Here is a 6,920-nt window from a genome sequence, read left to right as displayed (position 1 = left end):
GAAAAGGCAACATCTGCTGGCCTTCTCTCCCAGCTTCTGGGTTCCAACACCTTTCCCTGGGTGCTTCCTTTCTGAACCTCCAAATATCTGGGCTGAGCTGAGGAGTGCTGAGCTGCTTGGGCTGAGCTGCTGAGCTCTTCTGAACTCTCTCTTTTAAGCCTCCAGCCAGTTAAATTAACAACGTTCACTGCAGAAGGCTCTCCCTTAGTTGGCTGCAGATGTGATCAGCCACAGGTGAGTGTCACACACTGATGGTTCAAGCAGGATTGGGCACCCTCACCTGACCAGGTTGACATCTGAATGCAACTACCACAGTGGCATATTGAAGTTCTGATATTTTTATATATTACTTTTGCAAATTTCCTGTAATATTGAAATTATTTCAAAATGGAAAGTTAAAAAAAACTCCTTGCGGGTGGCCAATGGTGGCTCAGAGGCAGAATTCTCACCTGCCAGGTCAGAGACCCAGGTTCAATTCTCAGTGCCTGCCCATGTTAAAAAAAAAAAAACACTCCTTGGAGGCTCCATGGCACCTACAGGATAAATCACAGCATCCTTGGTATGCCCTCTACAGCCTCCAGGGGTTCTCTTCCTCTTGCCCTGCCTCCTTCCCACCTCAGATCCTGTATTCCTGCAACATGGAACTTCCTACCTTGGACAGCTTTATACTCTTATAACCATTTCCTTCCTCACTGCTAAGAGACGGTCATTCTTGTAGCAGAAACAGCACCACGAGGAGTAAAATCTAAGGCTCCATCTGAGTCAGTCTCTACTGTCTCCTAATGCAATGTCCTAGAGCCACTGTGGATGCTGAAGGCAGGTATATGCTGCAAATGAGAATAACAAACTGGGTAATTCACTAGCATTCAGCTGAGAGACCAGCCCAGGAATCAGACTGAGAAGAAAGAGTAAAAAGAAACAAGAAAAAAATTGGTCCATGACCAGTTAGTTGTCATTGTTACGTGTGGGATTTTTTTACCGAGTAATATCAGGAAGAGCAAGAGTGCTTTACCAATAAATTGCAATTTCATTGTTTTAATTCACTCAGAGTAATGTATAAACGGGCACTAAGTATAAACAGAATGAGCTCCCTCAAACACAGCCGTTTCTCTGGGGACCTCCGCTCTCCAAGCTTGCCTGGGGATAGGTCTGCTATGCACATTAAATGAAGATCAGTATTCCATGTTTTATTTGACTACATCATTCTGTCCCAGGCAAAACTTTAAATAGATCTAGTGATTCTATCTGCAGTTCATGGAAATCAGTATAAAGAACCAGCCTGTCAGTGGAAAACAAAGCCCTGGTTTCTTCTTTCCAGTGCAGAGAGAGCCCACATCTCCCTGGTGGAATAAACAGTAATGGCATGCTCCAGCCATCAGCACAGGGCAGGCACTGGACAGCAAGGTCTCGGGACCGGGAGGCCAGTCAGCCTCCCATTAATGTTCAGTTCTGCCGCCCACTAACAGCATGACCTTTGGCCAAATGACTTGCACTGAGTCTCAGTTTCTCTTTGTAAGATGAGAATTAAGAATATTGTCTGTGTCATGGGGTTATAAGGGCCAACTGAGAAAAGTTCAAATGTTAAGGACAGAGACCGGCACACCATAGGGACTCCCTCCTTCATGCTGCTTTATTTCTGTGAAGTATGAAGGTTGCAGGCTTGTCAGGGATGTGAGTATGACTTCAACAGAGGATCGCAGAAGGCCTGTCATGGTCAGGTTCATGCCTCAACTTGGCCAAGTGGCTGTACCTGTTTGTCTGGTTGGGCAAGTGCTGGCCTGTCTGTTGAAATGAGGACATTTCATAGAATTAAATCATGATCAAGTCGCTGCATCCACAGTTGATTCCATTTGTAATCAGCTAAGGAGAGTGTCTTCTGCAATGAGTGATGCTTAATCTAATCACTGGAAGCCTTTTAAGGAGGATTCAGGAGAGACAGACTCTCTTCCTGCTTCAGCTGGTGAGCCTCTCCTGTGGAGTTCATCAGGTGAGCCTCTCCTGTGGAATTCATCCAGATCCTCCATCGAAATCTTCGGCTTCACAGTCTGCCCTGTGGATTTTGGACTCAGTGTTCCCACAGTTACATGAGACACTTTTGTAAATTCTGTATTTGTGAATATTTCCTGTTGTTTCTGTTTCTCTAGAGAACCCTAACTAATACAAGGCCCCTTGGGATTCCTTGGTTTCCATTCTTTAGGAGTGACCTGCCCACTGAACACCTTCTCCACTTATCCAGACCCTTACTCAAATGCCCCATTCCAGAGATTATGCCCTGACCACTCGAATGCATCCCTTCTTTGCTGCTCTTTATCATGGTTTATTTTGTTGCATGGTATTACTTTCAATATGTGTGTATGCATGTGTGTGTGCATATTCCATTTATGTATTGTGTGTCTCTCCATGAGAGCAGAGCATCTGTGAGAGCACGGACCATGCCTGAGTCGTTCACTTTCTGTACCTGTCATATGAAACAATACCCTTCCTTTTGCTAATATTGCTGATAAATACTTGCCAAAAACAAATGGATGAAGTAATTCAGACACTACCAATCCTTCACTACTCAGTTACTTCATCTGTTTCTTGCAGGTTGCTTTTCCAGTCCATTGTGTCCTCTCTTTGTACTAATTTGTGGCACAGATTCTCAATAGTACTTACTTTAGAATAAGAGCAGACATGATCCTGCATGATCAAATTGTGTAACATTTCCTCTTTTTGCATCTGAATGAGTGGAAAACAGTTTGAAAGCCATTAATAGGACTGGTTCATAAGGATAATAGGCAGCCAGAATTAATCCATAATCAATTCAGCATTTATTCACTGAGACACTGAACTTTGTGCAATACAACCTATTATCTTTTGTATACTAGCTTTTCTCTGGCCCCTTCTAAGTTTGCATTTATCACCACCCAGAATTCTGTAACCTGACCTCTTCTTTATTTCTCTATAGAAAATAGTCCACAAGCTCTATGTGAGAATTCACATCAAATCCCACGAATTTGATCACTATCTCTATGCCAATAATACCTGGAATTCTATCTCCAACTCAGATCTTTCCCCAAATCCACTGACTCCATCAATTTCTTATAATTGGGATACCATATCACAGATACAATAGCTTTGGTTTTTATCCTCCATTCTCCTAAATTTGTAAGTAGCATTTCTATCCATCCCATACCCAAATCAGAACCCCAAAGTAATTCAAGTTCCAACATACTCGCACCACAACCAATGCCAATCCAAAGCAAGACCACACAATCCTGGATCTTCAATCATCCTAGAATTTGCTCACTCTATGTCTACCCCCCTGCTCACTCCATCTCCAAGGCCACTGCCTTAGTTCATCACCTCACCATTTCTTACCTGGTTAAGAAAATAGTCCCCCATCTAGTCTTATGAAATGCAAATGACCCTATCTACCCATCACAGATCCCAAGAATGTTTTCTAAATGAAAAATCTCATCACAGCACCCCATTGCCCAAAGCCACTTCCATGGTTTTCAATGCCCAAACATTGATGGACTCTGGCAAAAAGGTTACCCAAACACTTTTCCCTTCTACATTAAGAATCTGACCATTCAATTAACATTCTAGCTCTGTTTCCCTGGAAACTGGTAAAGATGGCACTGGCCCATATTGATCATATTACTAAACAATATTGCTTATGTCAAAATGACCCCCGATGGGAAATCTGCCTCCAGCTGGGAGAAGTATAAATACCTGAGTGTAGGGACTCCTGCAAGGAAGCGAGGCCTATTGAGGTTTTACATGACAAAACTAAAAGTCATGAGACATGTATGCCAGCATGTGGCCTGAACTGTCCTGTGTGGACTGACTTGCCCTGCACCTGAGCTGTCCATGAGGGGTTGCTGCAAGCACCACTGCTGATGAAGAATGCATGGTGCCTGGCACAAGGGTCTAACATCTAGTTGAGCTAAGGCAGAGCAGATCTTTGCTTGGTTCTTGTCCCTCTTCACAATCTCATGTCACACTCCCCTTCTACCCTACTTCAGTGGGATACATTATTCACCTTGGCCTCTTTTCTGCCAGCCCCACTGCCTTGCCTCTTCCTCCTCACCTTCAGACACAGCCTGCCATGACCATGCTGGGACTCCAAGCAGACTCTGCTGCCCTGGGTGAGGCACTACTTCACGTGGCCCCCACATCGGCACAAATCCAACTCACCTTTATCAGCACCACCTGTTTGTGCCTTACGTTCTCTCTGAGCTCCCTTGTTCATCCTGTTGCAATAGCTTTGGTGGTTCACCCTCTGCCACCAAAGCCACCTTGGAACAGAGCATTCCAATCATACTGCGTGTTTGGCCGATACTGCCAGGCTCCTGTCCAAGCCCATTCTCCTTGCTCACTAGGGGACCTGGTCCTGTCTGGTGCAGCCAAACATCCAATCTGAAACCTGCTGAGCTGCCCTTCAGGCCAGTGGTGTGCTTAAGATGCCATTCAGGCCGAGGGGCTGTGAGTGAAAATGCTGGATGGGGCTGATGGAGCGTTACTGTTTTCCAGAGACATACTTGGCTGACACATGCCTTTTGGACGTTACTCTTTCTGCTGCTTTTGTATCTGGAATGTGGACATTACAGCTGACAGAAGAGCAGAAATCCTACTACCATGAATTGAAAAAGATAAGTGCTAAAGGCAACAAAGCAGGAAGCATGAGGATGCCGGCTCTGTGGTGACTTGTGAATGAGTAAGGCCTGCTCTTGTGTGGGAAAAATGAAACCCTAAGCCACTTTATCAGGTTTGTCAGGACAGCTGAACCCTGCTGTGACTGACACATGATGACACAAGCACAAACTTCAACCCACTCCCATGACAATTCCCTTCATCCGGCCTCTCCATCAGTCCCTCCTCCAGCCACCACACACCCCACTGCCTTCACCTGGGCCAGTCCAACTTGTTACACAGCCTTGGGCCCAGGTCTCCTCTGCAAACCCTCCCTGATTCTATAGTATGGTCCATACTACATTTGGGTACAAACTTTCAGAGGCTCCTTCCACCCATTGCTGCTCACAAAGGCAACTATCACCTAACTTTCCAATCATTTGATTATACTTTACTGTCAAGTTATGTTAACCTTTTGTCTCCTCCATCAAAACTTGACACTCACGAAAGCAGTGACCCTGCTTTATCATGCATTCACCGCAGTGTCAAAGGGGCTTCTAAATTCAGCACTGCTACCAGGTGAAGTTGTGACCTTGGGACAATTACTCACCTTCGCTAAAGCTTCATCAAAATCTTTATCTGCAAAATAGGGGTAGCCCTGGAGCCTCCAGGTCACACAAACCCAGGGGGTAGTACACTCCACTGCTCAGAATGAAATGACATTCCTGGAGTTGAGCACTCTGTAGATCAAATAAGATATGTGATGCAGAGTGCTTAACATAATGCCTGATAGAATGAGGTCAATAAATGTGACTTATTATTACTAATATTATCATAACTTTGAATCCTCAAAACAGGACTTGGCCCCAGGTAGGTGCTCAGTAATACTTTTCTGCATGAATACAAAATAAAATTCAGGATTTTATTCTTTGTTCAAAATTATAAATCACTGCAAGCTCCAGAACAAAATGGCACAAACCCCAGCAGTGTCCCTCTGCCCCTGATTCCTCCACAGCCACTCCTCATGTTTATCCCCTGGAGTGTACCCACCAGGCACACATGGTGCCTGCTGGAGACAGCCATCTCTGAGCAGTCAGACCCTGTGGTGGAACTTTCTGGGGAAGTTCTCAGTGGGACCAATTGTGGGGACAGTGCTCAGTTGATGCTAAAAGAAGCTAAACAAAATGACTGTTGGTTGGATCTGATGTTCACGGTGGACCTCTGCACTGTCAGCCCTGGCTCAGCAGTGAGCGATGCTTGCACTGGCAGCTCTGAGGGGCCCCAGGGCCCCAGCAGCTCTGGCCTCCAGCTCCAAGCCTGTGCACTCACCCTGCAGCTGGGGACGGCTGCCACCATGCTGTGCACTTAAATCCCAGTGGCACAACTGAACCATAGAAACACGCAGAGTGTGGAAGCCCTGTGGCTACAGGTGGGCAGTGGAACAGACCCAGGCTTTACACTGCCTAGGGTCTAACAGGAAAAAAGAGGAGCCTAAACACCTGTCCTGAAAGGCAGAGAGGAGTAAGGGGCATAAGACGAATAAGAAAACACAAAACAAACAACACGAGAGGAGTTTAGTGGGAGAAGCACAAATTCAAAGGAAAGAGAAATTATTTCTAATTGTTAAGAAAGATCGGGATTATCTTTTCATCCTTTGTCATTTTAAAAATGGGGAAACTGAGTTTAAGAGAAGTTAGTCACCTTGTCTGAGACTGTGTTAGCTCTACTGGCCCAATGAGTACACCTCTGTTTAATGGTTTGTCTTCAGAGAAGGAGCTTTGGAATCAGACGGTCCCATGCTGGAATGTGGTTTCTGGGACTGATCATCTATCTTTGTGGTTTTGGGCAAGTTACTCACATCGCCAAGCCTCAGAGCCTCATATGCAGGAAGGAGTGCCTTTACTCATAAAACAATGTGAAGATTGCATGAGAAAACCCAGTGACTGACTCAGGAAAGCATTCACTAAAATTTTGAATGAATGAATGAGGATGTGCGTATATTGTCTGGAGGAGAGTAAGCTCTAGAAGTCAGGGACCAGCACTGTCTTGCTCTCCACAGCATCCCCTGCAGGCTGCACAATAATGGTACATCCCATGTGTAGCTCAAACTTCCTTTACTAGGAAAACTGCTATTGTTTCTCAAGCCTTTTGCTCTGACAGGCATTTTAAGTAACTGCATGTGGTACATCGTTTACTCATCTAGGCTACTTGTGAGAAAAGTGGTCTTGTTAGCCCCACTTCACAGGTGAGGAAAGCTTCAGAGAATTAAATCCAGACTGCAGCTACTGAGAGGCAAAGATGAA

At 45.2% G+C, this 6,920-nt stretch overlaps 1 long non-coding RNA gene across 2 annotated transcripts; it reads right to left on the bottom strand.

The window, feature by feature from the left end:
- Positions 1 to 1,617: 1,617 nt before the first annotated feature.
- Positions 1,618 to 5,388, bottom strand: LOC143673179 (uncharacterized). Of its 2 annotated transcripts, none has more exons than XR_013170230.1 (3): positions 5,228 to 5,388; positions 2,656 to 2,718; positions 1,618 to 1,782 (listed from the first exon to the last, which is right to left on the bottom strand). It is a non-coding gene; the product is annotated as an uncharacterized LOC143673179 (long non-coding RNA). The 2 variants fall into 2 exon arrangements; XR_013170231.1 differs by lacking the exon at positions 5,228 to 5,388 and adding an exon at positions 3,361 to 3,637.
- Between the last annotated feature and the right edge of the window lie 1,532 nt (positions 5,389 to 6,920).

The sequence above is a fragment of the Tamandua tetradactyla genome, unplaced genomic scaffold, assembly GCF_023851605.1.
Source record: "Tamandua tetradactyla isolate mTamTet1 unplaced genomic scaffold, mTamTet1.pri scaffold_168_ctg1, whole genome shotgun sequence".
NCBI lineage: Eukaryota > Metazoa > Chordata > Mammalia > Pilosa > Myrmecophagidae > Tamandua > Tamandua tetradactyla.
This window is presented reverse-complemented; position numbering and strand designations above follow the sequence as displayed.